Source organism: Eulemur rufifrons, chromosome 17 (genome assembly GCF_041146395.1).
Source record: "Eulemur rufifrons isolate Redbay chromosome 17, OSU_ERuf_1, whole genome shotgun sequence".
Classification (NCBI taxonomy): domain Eukaryota; kingdom Metazoa; phylum Chordata; class Mammalia; order Primates; family Lemuridae; genus Eulemur; species Eulemur rufifrons.
In genome coordinates, this window is record NC_090999.1 from 44721713 (window position 1) to 44745299 (window position 23587).

Below are 23587 nucleotides of genomic sequence, written 5' to 3' on the forward strand. Positions count from 1 at the left end.
ACAGATCCAGGCCTCCATGCCACATCCCATTGATACTATGAACACACAAAACCTTCTGACTCTCAGAAAATATTATTGTAAGTTAATATATCATATTCATTTACAACAAATCGTATAAATTCTTAGCCCTTTAGTCCATTTGGATGATTCTTTAATGAATATTCATTTATAAGGACTGTATTTGTTAGTAACCTCTGTGTAAACTAACTCTTTGTTTTATTTGTCATAGGGTTATGTCTTACTAGTTTCTAAGATTGCATGGGGTTTTTAAGTGTGTTCAGATCTCTACCATCCTAAATGGCTGCTATGGTCTGAATGTGTCCCCCCACCAAATTCTTATGATGAAACGTAATCACCAAGGTGATGAGAGGGTCCTTCATGGAGGGATTAGGTCATGCGGGCTCCACCCTTGTAAATGGGATTAATGTTCATATAAAAGAGGCTTGACACAGTGTTGACACTTTTTCTCTTCCATCTTTCTGCCATGTGAGGACACAGCAACAAGGCACCATCTTGGAAGCAGAGAGCAAGCCTTCACCGGACGCTGAGTCTACAGGTGTCTTAACCTTGGACTTCCCAGCCTCCAAAACTGTGAGAAATAAATTTCTCTTTAGAAATTATCCAGTCTAAGGTCTTTTGTTATAGCAGCAGGAACAGACTGAGACAAAGACCTCCCTGAATATTGCTCCTTCTCAAATTATTCTCTTCTCCCCATCCCCTGGTCATCTAAGGTTTTTGAAAATGAAGTATAAATTTAATGTCTCCATTTCTTAACCTCCTATTCTTTCAGTAACCTATGTAAGTGGTGTAAATGGGCTTCTGTTCTTCTGTTTTCACTACTCCTTTGAAATTGTCCCCTCAAAGGCTACATTGGCACCCTAATGACCAAAACTAGTGAATTCTTTATATATTATCCTTCTTGACCTCCTATGGGATGTAGGTTACGTCCCTCTTTCATGGCTTTTCCAATTCTTCTTTCTCCTTTGTACATCTGCTCCTCTGATGGCCCTTTCTTTGTCTTATCTTGCTTCTTTTCCCAACCTCATAAATATTGATATTCCTTTGGATTCTATCGTTGTTCTCTTCCTTTCCGTGTTGTACATCACCCTGACAGTGGTTTCATGTGGATCCATGTGCTAGTGGTGCCCAAATATGTGACTGTAATCTATCTCTTTTCTGAGATCCAGATAAGTATTTCTGGAATACTTAAACATTTAAGAAACAAGCATAGGATTCTAAGCTTGCAAAAAGCCAGGGATGTAATAATAATATTTTCTATAGGGAAGGAAAAGGAAAAAGAAAATGAGGGAAGAGAGAGTTTCAAGGTAGGAATAGTTAGCTGTTTCAAATACCATGGTCATGTCAGATGATATAAGAAGGAAGTATTCTTTAGACTTCTCTACTTAGAGGTCACTAAAATCTTGGCAGGAGCAATTTGGGATCAAATCCAGATCGAAATTGGTTGAAGAGTGACTTAGAAGAAATACGGGCTGTGAATGTAGAAAAACTCCAGCAACTTAACTGTGGCAGAAAGAAGAGAAAGAGAGATGATTCAAGGGGAATGTAGGGTGTGAGGAAGGGAATGCTTTGTTGGCTATGGAGAAGGAGCCAGGACAGAGAGGGGGCAAAAGACAGGAGAGAGAGAGAGTCACATTCCTGACCAGATATTATATACTAATGAGCCTTAGGCAGGAAAAGAGCTACATCTTTTATTGACTAGTAGGCATGGGGAGGAGGGCAGTTGTATACTTCTTGTTGACTAATAGAGTAGGTAAGTATTCAAAACAGTTCACACCAAATAGTCTCTTTTTTCTCTTCAAAATAGGAAAATAAGAGGCAAGATCGCCTTCTGAGGAGAAAGATTTGAGAACTGAGATTAAAGGAACTGACCAGGCTCCACAATTTATGTTCTAGTCCCTCCTGCACCCTGCTGCTGGAGAGAGATTTCTAAAATATCCAGTCATGACACTTTCTGGTTCCCACAAGATAAATCCCACTCCACAGCATGTTCTGTAGAGCCTTCCATAATATAGCTCCCACCTGATCTCCAGCTCAGCCGCACCACCTACCACCCCCTCCCACCCTGGGCTCTAACATCATCATTATTCAAAGTGCCATATGCCAGAACTCTCTGCCTAGAATTCTTGTAACTTCACTTCTCTGCCTGGAAAACCTCCATCCACCCTGAAAAACTCAGTTTAAGAGTTTCTTCTTATTCCCGGATATATCTTACTTTTTCCAACCTGGTTTCCCCTTACCTCAATCCCATTCTTTATTTATTTACACATTTATTTATTTTTAATCTGTCAGTCTCAGGTATTTCTGTATACATGTCTCAAATCCCCTTGAGACATATAATTTCATTCCATTAATTTAATTAACAAGCCAATAAATATGTATTCTGGAAAATATAATCTATGACTTCAAGGAGCTCCAAGGAAACAAGCAGCCATAATTCAGTGTGACTTGTGCTATAATGGGATACTGACGAAAGAGAATGAAGATCAAGGTTGCCACTAAAGGCTGCATGCACACAGCCCTGTGCTTCTGCCCCTCGGACAGGGGGTTCCGTGGTCAGTTCCATGAAGGCTAAATGGCCTTGCCCCGTAGGCGGCCCAGGATGCAGCCCATTGACTACCACATTGTGCCTGCTCTATAAGGTCAAATTGGTCCTTGTATTGAAGTCATTGTATAGCTTCTTACTCTCAGGAATTTATGGACTCCTAATGCAATCCTTTCTCGTCTAGAAAGATTATTCATTCTAATGTTTTGGCCCCTTCTTAAAATATCTGTTCATGGCAATTGGGAGGAAAAAAAAGTCCTTTCTGATGCCATCCTAAAAGTCCAGTCCTTACTGTCAGCATAGCCACCTGCTTCTTTGTCTCTTGCTCTGGTCCCCTGTTTCCCTAAGTCCCTGATTCAGCTTCTCTATCACTAGAGCCCTGCCAAGGGCAAACTCCTCTTCTGTGCTCACCACCATAGATTTGGCTCCTTCCTGCCTTTGATTGTTCTGTCAATGCTAATAATTTGTTTTTAAATTTCCTAAAAAGAAATGGCTGTAGTCATTTTATGAGACTTTTTAAAAAATAAAAAAGAAAGAAAAAGTCCTGCTTTCTCCTTTTGAGGTATTCCTTGCACATCACTGTTGGGTGCTCAGTCTAGCATGACTTCTGCTTTATATGTTTGGATGACTAAACAAGAGTCATTGTTATCTACTTAACTCAAAATCCTGATTTTCCTGTGAACCACTCTAATCTCACAGATGGGATTATCCCTAAAATAAGACTAGCTTTACGCCTACCCATTTTGTCTGTTTTAATCTTTTACAGGAGTATAAAAGGCTATGGGTTGCAATTTTCACATGTTCTGTTATTACTTGTTGCAGAAGTTTCCAGACTTGAAATATGCAGCTGTAAAATATTCAACTGCAGGCCGGGCGCGGTGGCTCACGCCTGTAATCCTAGCACTCTGGGAGGCCGAGGCGGGTGGATCGCTCGAGGTCAGGAGTTCGAGACCAGCCTGAGCAAGAGTGAGACCCCGTCTCTACTAAAAATAGAAAGAAATTATATGGACAACTAAAATATATATATATACAAAAAATTAGCCGGGCATGGTGACACATGCCTGTAGTCCCAGTTACTCGGGAGGCTGAGGCAGTAGGATCGCTTAAGCCCAGGAGTTTGAGGTTGCTGTGAGCTAGACTGACGCCACGGCACTCACTCTAGCCCGGGCAACAGAGCGAGACTCTGTCTCAAAAAAAAAAAAAAAAAAAAAAAAAAAAAATATATATTCAACTGCAAAGTCTGCATCACTCGGTTGCCACTATCAATGTCTTGCCAGCCCCTGGAAATGTTTGCTTTGGCTCTGGTGGTCCCAGACACCCTGTATCTGTCTTAAGACATCCCCTCATCATGGCCCTAGATGCCATCTTTTTCTTCAGGTGGGAGTCATACTTTCTCCTGTAATAAAGCTCTCTTTCTTTCTGATCATCCACATCTTTCACATTGTTTGTAAATTCTCCTCCACCCAAGACTAATTTTCAGCAACAAGCAACTCTTATGTTAAAATTCTCTCCTTACCAAATACGAGTACATTCAGAATAGCAATATTTCTTGGAGTGAGGAGGTGAGAGTCCAAAACTCATGAGAGAATAACAGTAGAGGGTCACTGGGGAAGGTGGGTTCAGTCAACTGCAGAGATGTTGTTTTGTTTCCTTGATACTGACATGCAACTTTGGGGTTGAACTGAATTTCTCAGGGCAACAGAAAAGACGTTAGAACTTCCACCTTCTCAGCTCTTCCCCCAGGCAGGCTTTGGCCTTTCTTCTAAATAAATGTTAATCAAATATTTTAAGAACTCTCCTTGTAGAGGTGCCAGATGATCTATCCAAAGAACTGAATGTCTTGGTTCCCTTGCTTAGTAGTAACAGATAGCTCAGAACTCAACACCTCCTAAAACCAGCCTGTGTTGCTTTTCCTCTAATGTTCCCCCCTTGTCACTGCCAGTGTTCAGACTCATCAGTCACTTCTTTGATGACATGTATCCTCCCAAAGTGTTCTGGAGTTTTCCTTCTTTTGACTTGGCATTCTACTTCTGAGAAAGATTTCATGATAAACTGTCTTCCAAAACATACTTAGTAAAACTGAGCAATGCACCATTTCGGGGTCCCCCTCCATAGGACCCACTATTCCGAGAAAAGCCCCATTTTCTTTGGGCAGAAGGTTGTAAACATATGGAATTCGTTACCAGAAGAGCTGGTTCGGCCTCTTTCCGATCCCTAAGCCAGTTCCCTAACCATGACAAAACATTCCCCGCAACCTCATCATGACTCATTTTTATTTTTAAATAACCTCTGGTGTGGAACATTGTCAAGGCTTTTTGAAAGGTTAAAGAAATTATGTCCAAGTGCTTCTTGGCCCCCTCAGAGAATTCTAGTAGATTAAGCACATTGTCTCCCAACAGAAATTATTGGCTATGTTTGCTGAATAGCCCATGACTGCCCTGGAATTTAAGAACATGAATTTATTTAAACCTTGATATGTGTTCTTCATTGTGAAGAGATAGAAAGAAATATAAAGGCACAGTCTTTAGCAGGTTAAAATCAAGTCAGAGGGGCTAAAAGAAGTAACAAAACCATAGTGGACAAGAAGATACATTAGTGTGGTGGTGACTGAAATCGCAAAAGGAGTTCAGAAAATAAAGAAATATATTTGGAGGAAGATGGGAAAATCTCCAGAGAGGAGAGAGCCCTTGAGTTGAGTCTTGAAACTTAAGTAGGCTTTAGAGAGAGGGAGAGAAGGGAAGCTGCAGAGAGCTTCCAGGCATTCCAGAAATAACAGAAGGGAAGATCACCTGAGCAAAGACTTAGAGGTAGAATTATCTGATTACAGCAGAGGACACCTATGAGGGAGTCTGAGAAGTTGAGAGAAACTAAATTAAGGAAAGCCTAGAACAGCCAGCTTGAAGAGTCAGAACTTGATATGATAAATGATACTTATTAAGGGTGTTTGACCATATTTAAGAATTTAATATTACAAAGAAAAGAAGGTGTTTAGCAGTGTGAAATGGAAACAGTTTATTGAAGAGCTATGAAGGCTCCCACAAGGGAACACGTGGCCATGCAGATCTCAAAGACAGCCTTGGCCACAGGGCGTTCTGGAGGTAGACATGGCTTCAGCATAGTCCCCTGCTGACCGGACAGCCAGACCAGAACCTTATACTCCTAGACCAGTCGTTGGATTTGCATTGGGCAAGACAGCTCCCTGCAGCTGAGGCAACACCTGTAAGGACTAAAGTATCTGTGACAGCCCCACCAGCAGTGGAACAGCAGGCCTCCAATGACAGGGGACCTAGGCAGGACATCACAAGCATCCTCTGCACTGTCCAACATATTAAGTTAATACCTCAATTTCCTTCCTTATCTAATTTGTTATCTAGAATGTTAGTTCCTTGGGGGCAGGGATGTTGGTCTCATTTGTTCACTACCACATCCCCAGACCTGATAGTTTCTGATACATAGTGGATACAAGATAAATGTTAAGAATATCCCAGGCTTTTTTATTTATTGGCTCATAGAGAAAAAGAACTCATTTCCTTCAGCCATTGACCAAATTCTTAATTCAGAACTAGAATGGACTCTCTAATGGGCCAATTCTCGGCCTTGAAAACTCATGTTTCCTATTGAGAAACATAAGTATCTCACCGTTTTTCTAAACTTTGTATTAAAAAACAAATTTAAATTTTTTCAACATAAAATTTTACTTAACTATAAACTATTCTTTTTTTTAAAAAAAAAAAAAAAAGTCACTCTCTCCTCTTCCAGAAGTTCTGATAAGTTGGGGGTGGAGGGAAGGAGGCAAATCCTCACTCCCTCCAACTCCTCATTGGAGTCACTGATCCTGCCCGGCCCCTTCGCTCTGGGAGTGAGCAGGGGGGCAGGGAAGGGAAGGACCTGCCCAAGAACACGTCTTGTTAAGCAAAGGCTGGACGAGGACCAAACCCATTCACCTTCCTTCTGCCCACTGGGTCTGGCATTCCCAACCAGCCCCAGTAAGTCATCACCATTTTCCACAGCTATATTCATACGTTTGGGAACATTCAGACAGCTGTTGGTATTTTAAAGCCTCCGACAGCAGTGGGGACAACAGTTCTCCTGGTGGTGTTGTATAAATTCACTAGAACAGCTGGTTTACCCATGTTTCCCTTGTGACACTTTTGAATAGGAACTAGCAGGAACAGGTTGGCACCGTGTTGGTTCCTGTTACTGGGACACAAGAGTAAAACTACACTAAAAAACTAGGTCACTATTGGATCCACTCTGCCATCACTAGTTGCCAAACCTCAGTACTAGGACCCAGATTCAAGTCACCCTGAAAGTTGTAAGAATTAAACTTTTAAAAACTTCATGAGTTGTGTATTTTACTGCATGTACCTTTATAAAAGATGGGTTTTTTTAAAAAAAAAAAAAATCTATGGATTAACTGCCTATGTCACATGTAAAAACTAAGAACAAATGGAAATCTACATATTGTTCAAGTGGAGAACCTAGATTTCTTGCACTAAATTAAAAGTAGACATTTAGTTCAGCTTAAAAAGATCCCACTTCTACTGCCTTTGACCCCAAGGGCTCACATTTGACTTTTCTGTTGTCTCTGGGGGGTTATCTATGTTGTTATTTTTGACATTAGCAGGCTCTGGTAAAAATATTTCTTCTCTGTTAATTCAGTTGATCCTGGACTCAAAGGAAAACTGTACACAAAAGAAAAATACAGAGCTAACATTGAGGTAAACCCTAAAGATCAATTGGCGTGTGTGTGTTATATTTGCAGGAGGAGAGTTTTGGTAAAATTGTCTTAAAGATAATTAATATTGTTTTTGCTAGTCAATTCTTAAAAACCGAACTATTCCAATGTTTTATTCCCATTATTAGGAGTGAACCTTGTGCGCAGAGGTTAGAGTACAAACTCTTGTCAACCTGTCTGGGTTTGAAATTCTGTTGTGCCAGGTACCAGCTCTGAACCTGGGAGGTTAATTGGCCTTTTTCTCCTCAGTTTCTCATCTGAAGATATGGTGATAACATCTAAATCATGGAATCATGACAAGAATTAAATTAAATAAGATAATTTAGACAAATCATTTAGCACAGCCACATCTGGTACATCATAATCACTCAAATACTTTTATTATCATTATCTTTAGTGTATTTTTCATAATTACTCCATGAGCTTCTTCTCCTTTTACCTAAAAAAAAAATTTGCCTCAAAAGTAATTTTTATAACAGTTCCAGCAGTGACTAGCAGGGTACCAGTAAAAAAGCAGGTCCCCGTATACTTTTGTTTTATAAATAGAACATTCCATACCACTCAGTTATTCAACAACTATTAATTGCATTTGTCTCAATCCAGTATATCTTTTCCTCACTTTTAGCTTGCTGGTTTTTTTAAGGATGCCATATATCTAAGAAACTACTTCCAAAGGAACAGTATAATGTTGGTTAGTTAATACACAACTGTCACACGTGTGCAGTCTGAAAGGTCTCTCTGAGGATAAAGTGCAGTAACAGTGTGTTAGATCTCTGTCATGCAACAGACAAATTAGTTCTGTGATTTCAGGCAAGTCAATTCACCTTCGCGGGCTTCAATTTCCTCAAAAGATGGTCCTGCAATTATCCTGGTGGTTTTTAATCACTTTGGGGAACTGGACTCACGAGTGGATCTAATAATAGCACTGGCCCCTCTCCAGAACATGAACATACACATACAAACTCACAATTAACATTTAATTTCAAAAGGTTCCTGGCCTTCCTTGAAGCCCATCTGTGAACCTTAAAGGTACATGGACCACAGGTAAAGAATCTTTGGGCTAGAATAAGGGTCTCTGCTTTATCATTTTGAATCCTAGAACACCCTACTGACACACAGTTTTCTATTCAAAAATACCAGGATTAAAGTCTCTTCCAAGATAACATATCATTCCACACCTCCAGGGTTATAATTCATCTTCTACCACTTTCTGTAATGGCCTTTTATCACCCCAAATATGCTGATAGGAATACAATATCTTAGGGAAAACATTTGCTATCACAACCCTTGTGTAGATCTTGAGTAATCACTTAACTTTAATTCCATGGAAAACTAAGAAACTTCCCCTAGGCACCACAGCATCCAAAGGGATTACCAGGAGGAGAAATTGTGCTCAGATCCTTTGGCCTCCAATCTTTAGAAACAGCTATTTCCACCAGAAGCATGTGTCATTGTCTTTTTATATGAAAAACCAGAAACCAGCCAAGGGAAAAGTAAAAGTCTTTCTGACCACACCCTCCCCCCATCCCCCAAAAGAAAGAGCAGAAGCCATCCAAGAGACCAGACATCAAAAGTCTATTCGTATCTCAAAATGATTCTATTGCAGTGATCCTTGTTTTGTGGACAAGTTGAACTGACCTCGAAGGTCAGAATATTCCAACCTCTCACACACCACACTGTGACACAACATAACCTCTTATACACACATACACACAATTGACGATACCTGAGCTCAAGCCAAAGCCCTGCCCTAAGGCGATGTCATAAGCAGATTTCTGAAATGACCTCCAGTGACCTTCACCATGTATAACCTCCTCCCCTTGAGTGTGGGCAGAATCTGTGAATATGGATTTATGCATCACTTAATCACGGGGATGCATTCTGAGACACACATTGTTAGGCGATGTCATCCTTGTGTGACCATCACAGAGTGCACTTACATCAACCAAAGTGGTAGAGCCTACAACACACATAGCCTATACTATACAGTATGGCCTGTTGCTCCCAGGCTACAAACCTGTAGAGCACGTGACTGTACTGAATACTGCAGGCGATTGTAACACAATGATAAGCATTTGTATATATAAAATGTATCTAAACATAGAAAAGGTACAGTAAAACTACAGTATTATCATCTTATGGGACTACCATCACATATGCAATCCCTTGTCGACTGAAAAGTCGTTACGTGATGCACGACTGTAATGTGATATCATTCCCACAGTTATGGCATCATATGGCAAAAGGGATTCTGCAGATGTAATTAAGTGCCCAAATCAGTTGATCTTAAGAGAAAGAGATTATCCAGGTGGGCCTGACCTTATCACATGAGCTCTTTAAATCTGGGTCTAGAGATCAGAGACACAGGAAGTCAGAGATCTGAGGCAGGAGAAGGCTTCACTGTGCCATGCCATTGCTGGCTTGAGGATGGAGAGAGCCACGTGGCAAGGAATGTGGGTGACTGCAGAGACTGAGAGCAGCCCCCAGCTGATAGCAAGCAAAGAAACAGGGACCTCAGTCGTACAACCTCAAACAACGGAATTCTGCTAGCCAGGAGAATGAGCTGGCAAGAGCATTTTTCTTCAGGGTGTCCACATGAGAACTCAGTCCAGACAATATCTCAATTTCAGTCTTGTGATGCCTGAGCAGAGACTCCAGTCATGCTGTGAAGGACTTCTGACCTACAGAGCTGGGAGCTAATGAGGAGGTATTGTTTTCAGCTGCTAAACGTGTTATTTGTTACCCAGCAACAGAAAACTAATACACAGAAGAAAGAAGAAAGATGTTTGTAATTTGATTCTTAATAGTCGGGCATATGGAAAAGAAAACTATTCCTTCCTCCCTCTGAAAGCCAGATTCATATACACTCAGTCTGTGCCTGACTTGCCTAAGAGTCAAATAAAGCTATTTTATACTTTCAACAAATATTTATTGACCTTTGGGTGTTATCTTAGGAACTGTGTATGCAGGAATGAGGGAAATTATTAGGATTTTATTTTTTAACATTTCAAAACCAGTCTAGACCATTAGAGAAGCATGAATGTAGCATTTCAAATGACTTGCTTTAACACTGACAGCCTCACAATATATATCTGCCTATATTTTAACATATGTATATGTAATTTATTTTTGTAACAATTTTTATAATTTATTGGCAGTATGTATTTGATAACTTTCATCTGATAACACATGACATCTCACAAATTAAATCATTATGGTTTTTAAAGTGGTTCTAAGGCTGGGCGCAGTGGCTCACGCCTGTAATCCTAGCACTCTGGGAGGCCGAGGCAGGCGGATCGTTTGAGCTCAAGAGTTCGAGACAGCCTGAGCAAGAGCAAGACCCCATCTCTATTAAAAATAGAAAGAAATTATATGGACAACTAAAAATATATATAGAAAAAATTAGCTGGGCATGGTGGCACATGCCTGTAGTCCCAGCTACTTGAGAGGCTGAGGCAGGAGGATTGCTTGAGCCCAGGAGTTTGAGGTTGCTGTGAGCTAGGCTGATGCCATGACACTCTAGCCTGGGCAACAGAGCGAGACTCTGTCCAATAAAATAAAATAAAATAAAATAAAAAATAAAGTGGTTCTATACTATATCACTGAACAATACACTGAATTTTGTATTGAATTTTGAGGTTGTTTGGGGTATGTTCATTTATTCACCAAGTATTTATTGAGCATCTGTTATATGTCAGATATGCTGTTAGGCTTTTTGTATATAAAGATCAAAAAGAAAAATAAATGTGATGAAAGGAGCTTCCAGTCTAATGGGGAGATTAACATATAACAATTATACATATATTATTATACATATATGATTATACATATATACACGTATATAATCATATATATGTAATTAGATTGAAAGCTCCTCATATATATGAATCTCTTTTTCCTCTTTAAGAAGAAACTCTTATGCCCTTTGCAACGTACTGTTGCACCACAAATGACATTTAAAGACAGTTACCAGAGTTTAGAGCAACCGGAGACTCAATGCCCTAATCTCAACACTGGGCCTGCTCCTGGGCTCATCAGGGCAGCAGTGTCAACAGCCAGCCCCAGCCAGCCTGCTGCCTGTGTTCCAGACAATGGCCAGCTTTCTACGAGCTCCTTGCTGGCTAGCCATTAGAAGAACATTTGTATCACATGCTTGGAAACGAAGACCATCTGCCAAAGAACTGGAAAGGATTTCTGGGGCTTGGGAATATAGCTCTGAGGGTCACAACCTTTGAGGACCTTTCTCTTCCCACTCCGGAAGCCAGGCCCCAGGGCATCAAGGCTCGGGGAAACCTGGTCTGCCTGTTTGAAGCCACCACAAGCTGGGATACCTGCTGATAGACATATATCCTATTCCTGTTTATTGAATGTCTGCTTCATTCAAAGAAACAATTATTTTCTAGTTTAAGCTCAATGGTTAGGATTATTACGTTTGCCCCCAGGAACCCCATAACAAGGAAAAGAGCACGCACTTGGCCTGGGGGGTTAGGAATGTATGAGATGGGAGGGGCCCAGACAATTGGGAGGAGGTCAGGGAAAGAGGCACATGGTCTACACATGCCAAGTGCAGAGATCAGGAAGGAGGCCAGAGGTTTTTTTTTAAACCAAAAAAAAGAAAAAAAATCAGCACAGGTTACGACATAGAGAAGAGAGCAACTTGAGGGATTTGCCAAAACTCAGTTCTCAGTATTGTCAATTTACTGAGTAATCAATTTGCCAGTTTTTCAGTTTATCAAAAACTTATTTAACTTTCTCCAAATCCGTTAGCTAATCATTTCCTATAAATGGTTGCAACAGACTTCAAGGATTTGTTTTCATTATTTAGTCTTTTTTTAGTTGAAATTCACAAGAAATCCTCATTCTCCAAATCATACATCCAAGGTACCTAAAATACAGAAACTGGCTGGTCACTGATAATTGAGTTAAATGAACTTGGTGACATAAAACTAACTGCAAACTAACAGAAACCTGTGTTTATGTAGGATTTTAAATCATTTTACCTTTTTGTTTCCTATATTTCTCCCAACTGCTACCACATTGACATTTATCATTCATTTTGGCAACTTACATCTGAACCTTGTTTCAGTGGGGAAGTCCCCTAATAAGAGAAACTCTGCCTCCTGCTAAGAGGCAGAACACTAAAAATAACGATACTCAATTCTAGCCTCCTTTGCAGCTAGGGCAGGGCAACGTGAATTGTTACAAAATTTATAAAATGCTATAAACATGATTTTTTTAACTTCTTAAGTTTTATTATCAAAGAATTTGTAATGTTCTTTCCCTAGAGCTTTCCATGGCTGGCCCACTCTCGTTCTTCAGACATCAGAGATCCTGTCCCTGAAACCCCCCCACCCCGGCACTACCACACTCGGCTCACACACCTGGAATGAAAAGGTGCCTCTTTCCTCACCCTGCACCAGATTAAATGGATGGATTGATTAACCACAATTGTGAAACTGAATTTCAACTCCTTAAAACACTATTATGAAAACAATAAAATGAAAACCAGTGAACTAAAACATTGCTTAAATCATCAGAAACTGTTTAAAAATCCTATCTGATATAAACTTTATAAATATTTTTTAAAAAACACATTTTTTGAAATGTAATATTTTGGGTATCTTTAGGATAATTGGTTTTCTGGTCCAATTTGTTGCAGTGACTTGATTTTTGACAACTTTTCCCTAGAACTAAACGAGGGCAAGAGATGATGGGTAGAGCTTTGCGCAGGGAACAGATCGTGGCCCCTCTTAGCCATGCTGAGGTGTCTGGGCTTGATCCTGAGAGCATCTGGGAATCCCTGAAGGAAATTGACTTGGTCTGGTTGTATTTTAGAAAGATCTGGGTGCAGTTTGATAAATTTAATAGTAGTTTTATGTTGGGGAGGTGGGGAACAGAGGCAGTATCGGGGAGAAACTAAATTCTTTTATCTTTTTGTTTCTGTGACTTCTTTAGTTTTCCAACAGCAATCCTGCAGTAATTGGGGAGAGCAGGAGAGAAAAGTAAAACAAAGAGGCCCAAGTTTTCCCTGGGTTTTGTATACAAAGTGACACTTGCTAAGTATCCATGTGTACCTTTTGATACTTGTTTCTACATATTCTTGCTATCGTCAGTGATAAAAGCAAAAATTAATATTATCAGAAAGAGAGCTTTTTGCATGATTCTCCTAGTAATTAGGAACCTTGCACTCAGCTACTGAAACCCTCCCTTCTAATAACCAGCATTCATCAGATGCCCACTCAACAATTAGCTGTCTATAGCCAAGTTCTGGTCAGCTGCTATCCCCATGTTTCTCAAAGTGTGTTTCTTTGGCCCACCAGCAGCCGTTTCACCTGGGAGGCTCTTTAAAAATGTAAATTCCTGGACCCTGAGCCAGCCCTATTGAATCTGAATTTCTAGGGTGGGGGCTTAAAGGTTTGCATTTTAATGAGCTCTCTCTGTGATTCTTAAGCACACTAAAGTTAAGGAACCACCACCCCAACTGTCTGGGGCGGTGGTTCCCTAATCAATAGTGAGCTGAAATCGCCTGTATTGAAAAGATGGCCCCGGATGACTCCTGAAGATTCTGATTGTGTCGATCTAGCCTGGGGCTCTGGGTTGATGGTTAAGCACCCTGGTGAATCCCATGGGAACACATGATTCACCTGGTGCAGGTGATGCTCCTCATGCAGGTGATCCAAAAGAAATAAGAGTGCTTCCCACAGAGGCCCTCTTCTATCTGGACACAGTGATTATCTAACTCATTAATATATTCACACCTAAGGGGTGTAGTGTGCACTGTCTGGGGGATGGACACACTTGCAGCTCTGACTTGGGCAGGGCAAAGGCAATATATGGAACCTAAACATTCGTACCCCCATAATATTCTGAAATTTAAAAAAAATTATTCACCACTACAGGGAGGTTTGATGTGAACCCACAAAATGTCTGCCTGAATTTCAACTGGGTATTTCAACATGTGTGAAAAACATTAGCAGTAGTAACAGAAAAGCTGAAATAAGTTCTAGCAGCTAGAATTCACCAAGATCCTGGAGGGGTTGTTCACAGATAGTCTGAAATATATTGTAAAATTCTTGAAGGCTTCAACCTAAACGTAGTCTTCTCCTGAGCAAAAAAAATTCCATTTTCCCCTAAATGATAACAGAGGTCAGTCACAATTAATATAGGACTAAAACAGCATTTTTCCAATGTGCCAAGGTCCTGGTTGCCTAATGGAATTTCAGTGGTAGAAGCAGTCATCTTCACAGCATTAAAATGGAATTTCAGGCTAATTATTATTGACTGGCATGAAAAATAGATAAAATTCTAAGTGGCAAATGAAAACCAAAGCTTGAGAGGGGCCATAAACAATGGAGCGATTGCTATCAGCTAACGATGATTAATTCTCATAGAGACTAATAAATAAAGATAACAATATGTTGTATTATGCGTAGCACATCTGGTACTTCAAAACCCATAATCAAAGCACAAACTGAAATTTGATCCAGCCGTCCTAACTGGAGAAGTCGCCTCAGAGGTGACTCTGCACTGCTTTTTCAGGAAATCAGCACTGCGGCAGACGTAATCACCGGCCTTTGGCTCAGGACACCGCAGGAATCGCAGGTGGTGAGAGGGGGATTATCAGCTTTCAGCCGGCTAAAGAGTCAGGTGGCACCAACATTGTAAAGTGGGTCAATATTTGGACAATCGATTTTCTCCCTCTTCCCTTGGTCTTCAAATGTTAAAGGGCCAGAGAAAAGGGCAGAAAGTGTATTGAAAGTTAAGAACAACAAAAAAGAACAAGAACACAAGTATGAGTCACTTCTCTTAAGTTGTCATCATGAAGAAACCACATTTTAGTTATTAAAACCAGAATTTTAGAATTGGATGGGCAAACTAAAATTGACTTAGTCCAACTTGTTTCCTCTGCACATGTAGAAACAAATGATCAGCTGAAGTGAAAATACTATTTTAATGAGTATAATATTTATTTCTTAAATACCACATCTTCTGAGTTCTGCTGGAACTATTCCATTGATTATAAAAATTTATTTGATTGAGATGCTATCTTTATATAGCACTTCAACTAAGTTTATTTCCCCCTGAAAATATGCTGTATGCTTTAAATTATGGCCTTTTTTGAGAAAAGGAAGGTGTTGTCTTATCAGGAAAAAAATCATAGAAATGAAAATTATTTGAAAAACTCCTAAACCATGTAAAATTCTTATGAGACATTAATTTATCAAATATTTCTTGAACATCTTCTATGTACCTGGCACTAGATCCATTGCCTGGCCTAAAGGAAAGAAAATAAGACACCTGAACAAAATTTAACAAATAGTTTTAATAAAATGTGGTAAGTGTTATGATATTGGTATATAGATTCTGTGAAAAGAATTGGAAACAAAACATCTTGAAAGGATAGAAATCAGTATTACCTGGAATATTCTGTGGCCCCCATTTCTAAACAATGGTATCAATAAATCACTTTCATTGCATTTATCCAACTTCAGATAACAAAATAGATGCTTTATATGGTTGGCAAAAAGCAGGAGAAATCAAAATTGGTGGAAATTTTTCACTTCACAGACCATAATTTCTAGATTCAATTATTAAAAAGAAAATAGCTCATGGTAGAAATAATATATGAACAGCATAGCACTTAATATGGCTCAGCAGGAATTATGCTGGCTGCTGGAGGCCCGGGGCTAATAAGTTCTGTCCTTGAGAACCTCACAGTCTTGAGGGAGAGAGAGGTAAACAGATAACTGTAATATGCAGGTGCTATAATACCTAAAGCACACAGGGATGTTTTTTCTTGACTCTCTACTGGCTAGACAAAACAAATCTCCTTGGAAAATGCCAAAGAATAGTAGAACCGTAATTAGGAGCAGAGCCCAAACACTGTAAATAGGAAGGAGGATAGAACACACATTCTATTGCCTACTCTGAGTTGGTGCAAATCTGGCAGGTGCGGATTTGCATACAAGTAACCACTTCAGGTCAGCACCTGCATCCACAACACAGGTGGTTGGGCAGCATTTTTGAAAATTTAGCTACTAAATTACAGTCTCCTGTTCATACCTCTCAAATACCCCTGTGTGTTAATCTGGCCTTATTTTCTATCCTCCTTAAAGAGAACCAGGAATTTAAAACTGTCTAAGGGGCTGTGAAACCCAAATAAAGTGAATTCCCTGCTCCAGTGGTTCTCAAACTTTGACCATAAGTTTCTTAAAATGCAAATTCCTGAGACCATCCCACATCTACTGAATTAAATCCACTGGAAGCAGAGCTAGGAGGACCTGTATTTTTTTTCCAGGCACCACAAGGGATTCTGATATAGGTATTTTATAAGCCTCACTTTGAGAAACACTGCCTTAGGTTACAAAAACATGTATATGCTAGTCAGATACAATCAGGTATTTTAATCCAAGAGTGAGATGATAAAATGTCTCAGCCATATTTTTTAAAGTAATTAAAATTATTACAGTTTTAAGTTATATACTGTAATTAACATTGTTATTGATTCTTGTTATACATATTCATGAATGGAGAATTACATGAGCAGTACCATTCTCTCCTCCCCACCCAATGCCGCTCCCCGCCCTAGAGGTAAGCACCCAGTCATTGTGTACAGACCCCACAAGGCCTGCTGCTGTACAACCTATCTACAAGTGTGATATAATTAAGACTTCCTTTGTATTAATTTTATAGAAATGCCAACTTTTTTTTCCCCACTTAACAATTTATAGAGGTTTTCCAAGTTAGAACATATGAACACATTTCGTTTTTTATCTGTTCCATTATATATGTGTGTATATATGCCATAATTTGCTTAATTCTTCTCAACAGGTATACATTTAGGTAATCTTTCCCCTTCTTGGCTATTATAGAAAGTGTTTCAGTGAAACCACATCTTTATGTCTGCCTCTCGTGCAGATGTGCAAGGATTTCTTAGGCACAGCCACTTAGTTGTAGAAATTCTGGTCAAAAGGTATATACATTTAAAGTATTGATTGAATTCAGACACTATCCTCTTACTACTACTGACCAAAGCTAAATATACGTTTTTAACCAACCTAATGGGTAGAAATTATATCTTAAAATTTTAATCTGAATTTCCCTAATTATTACTAAATTGAGATTTTTTTTTTTAGAAGTATATGGGTCATCTGTGTTATTTCTGTGAATTGTCTGTTCATATCCTTTGCCCACTTTCCCATTTATCTGTTTGTGTTTTTTCTTGTTGATTTATGGGAATTTTAAATAATCTGGGTGGTAATTCTATCTATGGAACAATGATGAAAAAAGTAAGAAGAAAATGAATAATTACAAAATAATTGTAGAATTGGGGCTATAAAATGAAATCAACACTATAAATAATATTTTACTTGGTCTATTATTTGGTTTTTTTGTTTGTTTGTTTTGTTTATAATGTCTACTGTCATACTGAACCATTTTCTATTTTCATCTAGCCAAATCTGTCCATCATTGTCTGTGGATTCTAGATGCACTCACTGTCTTTGTTGTTTCTGGATCTGCATGGGGGATGCTTGCTGGGGTGAAGAAGGGAGAGCAGAGTAAAAATTGATCATTGCTTTTAGCATCAGTGACTTGATGGTCAGGAGTACCATTAACTGACATAGGGGATTGAGGAAAAGAAGCAGGTTTGAGAAAGAAGGCAATTGATGAGTTCTATATGGAGCACATGTTGGGTTTCAGATTCCAGCAAAACATCTTGGCCGTGATGTCTAGAGGAAAGTTGAAAATACCCCCATCACTCATCAAAGAAGCAATCTTTTTATGAATGTTTGTAGCCCAAGCCTGGTGTTCTCATTGCTATATGAGTCCACTTTCTTTTGTTTGCAGGAGATTAGAGCCAAGCTATTATCTCAAAGCACATGATGTCAAGTTCCCAGAAGCACACTGACTAGATCCTGCTATGGGCTCATTCTCAGAGTCTTTGTTCTTGTATGGAAATACAATATTATGTATATTTTAAAAATAATCCCTTTGAGGTAAAAATTATTCCCAAGCTCCTCACAAAGGTCACTACGTCTTTGTCCTAACTTTTACAACTTTCAAACAACTGGATAAGCAACAAACATTAGTATTGCAGCAGCTACCAAGTCTTCTTGTTTCCATACTTTTTACATTTTATGAATGTGAACAGGTTATAGCTATTTATAGGATGTAATTATCAACATATTAATGCTGTACCGGCTTGATACTTATAAACTTTCCCATAGCCTTCAGATTTCACACTGAGACTCTGAAGCTCAGAAAGATGGAGTGCCTTGCCCAACATCACACAGCTAGTAAGTGAAAGTGCCAGGTTTAAATAAAATATGCCTAGAGCAAGTTCTAGGAATAGTGTGTAAGCCCTGAGCTCAGAAGAGGCATCTGAGCTAGAAATATGGACCTTGAAGACCTGAAGCTGAATACAGGGCTGGCTTCGTGGACATGTGATTTGTGCAGTTGCATAAGGACTGCTGTAGTTTGGATATGGTTTGTTCCCACTAAAACTCCTATTGAAATTTGATCCCCAATGTGGCAGTGTTGGGAGGTGAAGCTTAGTGGGAGGTGCTTGGGTCATGGGGACGGATCCCTCATGGATGGCTTCTTGCCCCTCTTGCAGTAGTGAGTGCATGCTCACTCTGGCAAGACCGGATTAGTTATCATGGGAATGGATTAGTTCCCATGCAACTCGGTTGTTACAAAGCCAGGACATTCCTCAAGTTTTGTCTCTTCGCATGTGTTCGCTTTCCCTTTGACCTTCTCTGCCATGTTACAAGGCAACACAAAAGCCCTCACTGGAAGCCAGGGCTATACCTTTGAAATTCCCAGCCTCCAGAACTGTGAACTAAATAAACCTCTTTCCTTGTAACTTACTCCCTCTCAGATATTCTGCTATAGCAACACAAAATGGACTAAGACAGGGGTCATGCTTGGTTTAATGCTCTGCTATTGCTGTCTTAAAATTCCTAACAATTGTTAAGCAAATGATCCTGCATTTTCATTTTACACTAGAGCTTACAAATTATGTAACCAGTCCCAGGTGAATGAGATTTCTCAATGGATAAGAATAAGTTAAGAATAATAGCAAGGCAAGGGATAAAATCCTGGAAGACCCAACCTGGAAGCATTGGCAGAGGTAGAACTGTCCATAAAGAGGATTGTGAAATAATGATGCACAATGGAGGAAGCAAACTAGTGCAGAGGGGTGTGGGAGAGGTGAGGGAGGAGTTCTAAGGGAAAAGGGAGTATCCACAGTGTCTCCGGCTACAGAGGTGTCCAAGCCACTGAAAACCAAAATGAGACCTGTGTCTTTTGAGGGGTCAGAAAGTGGGAAATGGTGTTGGCAGAGGCCAGATACAGCTTGAGTGTGATGAGGCTGTCAAGCAGTGGAGCTGGTGTGCAGAGATCATCCGTGGAAGAATTTTGGTTATGACAGGGAGGGAAGCAGTTTGTAGGTGATGCAGGGCCAGAGCACAGCAATTTTTTAATGGGAGAAATCAGAAAATGTCTATGCTTGGGGAAAGAAGAGAGGAAGGACCTGTAAGTAAAAAGAGAGGAATTTATGATTCACGAGAACTCAGTGTTGTCATGAGGTCTGAAGTCACATATAGAAGAATGAGATAGAGGAAGGGTGTGCAATTGGAAAGAAGAAAGAAGAGAAAAAGAATAGGTGTAGTTGGACCAGGGAAGGTGGGAGGTAAGGAAATCGAAGGAATTTGTGACATGAGAACAAAGCTTCAAGTGTAGAGATAGGAGAAGGGATAAAAGTCACTTCCAATGGAAAGAGAGCCAACCAGGCATGAGTAATGGAAAAGGCAGGCTTTGGGGCTGCTGTCTCCCTGAAATCTGTGTCAGATTGTATCTAGCATTTTCTTCCATGGCTACTATGTGTCTAAGAAGAGAGAGTAATTTTCACATTCCTGTTCAATGGTTTCTAGTTGTTCAGAATTATTGTACAAAGTAATGTGTCTCTTGATTGCTTTCTCCATGTTCTAGATCTGAAAAATTATCAGAAAGACAAGACAGAAAGAATTAGATTCTCTGTTTTTGGTGGAATGGGGATTCCAGGAAGTCTTGATATTTAAATTCTCTAATTATACTCTAATCTTTGAATCTGTGTCATTTCTATGCAAGCCTACTAGGCTCCAGGCATTTTCATATGCATTATCTCATTTAATCCTTACAAGATTTCTATATCATTATCTTCAGTATACAGATGAGGAAACCAAAATTCCAAGGATTAAGAATTAAGTTCAGGGTCACAGGCAGTACCAGTCAGGATTCAACCAGACCTTAACACTACTGTGGCCACTGCCCAACCCACAATCACATGCATGAAAAGTATCTATGGCTTAGAGTAATTTTGCACAGATTGTCCCACCTGATCTTCATAAACAACCCTGAGAGGTAGATATTATTATCCTTTTTGTACAGATAAAGAAACTGAGATTCAATGTGACTTGGCCAAAGTCACCTAGTTAGTAAGTGAATTCAGCTTCAGCCTTTCTAAAACTTAAAAGCCTGTGCTAATTCCAGCAAATAAGGTTAGGGCAACACTCTCTCCAGCGAAGCACATCAGGTTTGCATACAGCCACTGAGCTCATCATGATGATGCTATGTGAGGAAGGACAGCCCACAGATGTGGCCTCCTAAAAGGACAGAGTGTATCGGTTGATGGGAATTGGGAGTTTCCCCAAAGAGGGTAGACTTAAAAGAACCAGGGAATTTGGGAAAATGTGACAGGTGTTCTCTGTGAAGAGTTACCCAAGATTGGAGGATGCCCTTGGGGTTACCAAGGTGGGAACTGTGTACCCAAAATGAAGAAGGGGGAGGAGGACAAAGTTCCCCCTTTATTTAAAGGGAACAGATGGAGGTCAGTGCAAGGACAAGCCTTTAACACAGAAACTGCGGGGAACACAGAAAGCCAGAGAGGAAAAGCCCACAGTCCTCTAAGGTGCATCCCTACCTTGTTTGAGGCAGAAAACTGAGTGAGCTTCAGAAGTTAAGGCCAGAGGAACAACCAGTCCCTGGAGGGAAGCAAAACATGGAGGTCCTGGCCAAAAAAAAAAAAAAAAAAAAAAAATTGTTTAAAGTTAATAATTTTAAGTCTGTGCTCATCTATAACTTACCTATAAATTACCAAATTGTTGTATTGCTTGGATGCCCTGAAGTGTTGAGCATCATAGTTAAGACAATGTGTTCTATTTTGCTACACAGTATAGGGAGCAGTTATGTAGCAGAATTACATAGGGAAAGTCAGTAACTCCTCAAGAGACCTTTTTTTTTTCTTTTATTTTTTTGAGATAGCATCTCATTCTGTTGCCCAGGCTAGAGTGATGTAGCATCAGGCCAGCTCATAGCAACCTCAAACTCCTGGGCTCAAGCAATCCTCCGGTCTCAGCCTCCCAAGTAGCTGGAACTACAGGCATGTGCCACCATGCCCAGCTAATTTTTTCTGTTTTTAGTAGAGATGGTGTCTCACTCTTGCTCAGGCTGGTCTCGAACTCCTGAGCTCAAGCGATCCTCCCGCCTCAGCCTCCCAGAGTGCTAGGATTACAGGCATGAGCCACTGTGCCTGGCCAAGAGACCATTTTTAAAGGAGAATTTTTTCTTAATTTGAATGAGTGGTGATAGCAGTCGAAAGTTATCAGAATAATTCGCAACAGTACCTAGGAAAACACCTTCTACATGTAGGCTGCCTCCTTGGCACCTCCGGGACCTCCTGATGGCCTGTCCCCACCCAGTGGTTACTGCACAACCCCTGTCTCTAACCTCATAGTTTTGGGCCAGAGTTCATCTGGCTTCTCCCACCAATCCACACTGACCTCCTGCTCTTCCTTCAGTTTGCTCACTCAATGCCACAAGTTTCTCACAGGTTTAGTCACTTACAAGTGACAAGTTGCTCAGATTTGTCACTATTTGGGCAACAGCTACAACCTTCAGTCTTATTGGAGCAAGAGAAGATGTCTAGGTTTATATATGTAACTCGATGTGTGAATATATGTGTAGGGGTGTATATACACATATATTCACACACATACGCACAGTGCCATCAGTGGTTTATCTGAAATTGATTTCCCAAAGGGATAATGAAAATTGGAAGCTTCATCCATATAAGACAACATGAGTATTGCATGTTGCCAAAACCATTAAAATGAATGAGATAGTTATGCTCTTGGCACGGGGCCACCTGCTCAGGCTGCAGAGCTATCACAGCCCTGCTGGTTAATCAGCAGCCCTCCAAGGACAGCTGCTATTTGGTCGGTGAATGCATTTCTGTTTGGCATGTGTCCTCACGTTGTTGAATATCCGAAGTGTGTCATTTAGCAAAGCAGACACAGAAGGATTATATTCCTATGACTTGACTGCAGACATAGCTGACTAGACATAATTTTTCTTTAGAAACTTTATCTTGTACTATTCATAGAATTTAATCCAACCTATTTTCCACTCATGTAATTTAACAAAAAAAATGGATATTTGAAATATTTAAAATGTTCAGAGTAGTACACCCCTTTGAAAAAGATTTTGTCTTAAAATTTATGTTTATGTCATGTTAAGATTTATGTTCCTTAAAAAGCTAAACAAAAATCTACCACACTAACTCAGCCATTCCTCCTCTACATGGTTATCCAAGAGAAATGAAAGCAGATGTCTACACAAAACTTACAGTACAAGAATGTTCAAAGCAACTTCATTTATGATAGCAAACATCTAAAAACAATGCAATTGTCCATCCACAAATGAATGGATAAGCAAATTGTGGTACCTGCTTACCATGGAATACTACTTGGCAATAAAAAGGAATGAGCTATTGATACAATGAAACAACATGGATGAATCTCAAAACAATTATGCAAAGTGAACGAAGCCAGATGAAAAAAAGAATACATAGTGTCTGATTCTATTTACATAAAATTATGGAAACTTTGAACTGATCTATATGATGGAAGGCAGATCAGTGGTTATCTGGGGACACAAGGAAATAAGTTCATTAACTTGATTGTGATGATGGTGTCACAGATACATGCTTATGTAAAAACTTATCGAATTATACAGTGTTAAATATATGCTATTTATTGCCTTTCAATTATATAACTCAACAGATTTGTAAAAAGGTGGACAGTGTATGGGAGAACATGGACAAAGTAAAGAAGATTGACAAGGATATCCTGTTCTATAGGAGCTGTTTGGTTAAGGAGACACTACATGGCTAACTCACATAATGGAAGGTGTGGAAAAATCACAATATATGCCTATTTTGCAATAGTTACATAGTTCTTTCCACC